At 80.2% G+C, this 257-nt stretch overlaps 1 protein-coding gene across 1 annotated transcript in view; it reads right to left on the minus strand.

Annotated features, from left to right (window-relative positions):
* The window catches only part of MANF (mesencephalic astrocyte-derived neurotrophic factor), a 5,343-nt gene that overhangs the window by 4,651 nt on the left and 435 nt on the right, over nt 1-257 (minus strand). The gene's annotated exons all lie outside the window — the stretch shown is intronic.

The raw sequence follows: 257 nt of genomic DNA on the forward strand, positions 1-257 counted from the left end.
GAGCAGCGCGCCCGGCCCGGCGGCACTTGGGGCGGACTTCGGAGACTTTTCCTTCCCCGGGAGGAACCGCTCCCGCCGGCCCCGGCCCCGGCGGCGGAGGGCTGTCACTGCCCGCCGTCGACGGGGCGGTGGCGGGGGACGGGACAGGGACCGGGACCGGAGCCAAGCCCCGAGGCCCGCCGCGGGGCCGCTCCGCGTCCCGGCTCCCCATCACACCAGCGGGCGGGCCGGGCTTGCGGTGGAGCGGCGGCGAGGAG

The sequence above is a fragment of the Haliaeetus leucocephalus genome, unplaced genomic scaffold (genome assembly GCF_000737465.1).
Source record: "Haliaeetus leucocephalus isolate CR32 unplaced genomic scaffold, Haliaeetus_leucocephalus-4.0 Scaffold148, whole genome shotgun sequence".
Classification (NCBI taxonomy): Eukaryota; Metazoa; Chordata; class Aves; order Accipitriformes; family Accipitridae; genus Haliaeetus; species Haliaeetus leucocephalus.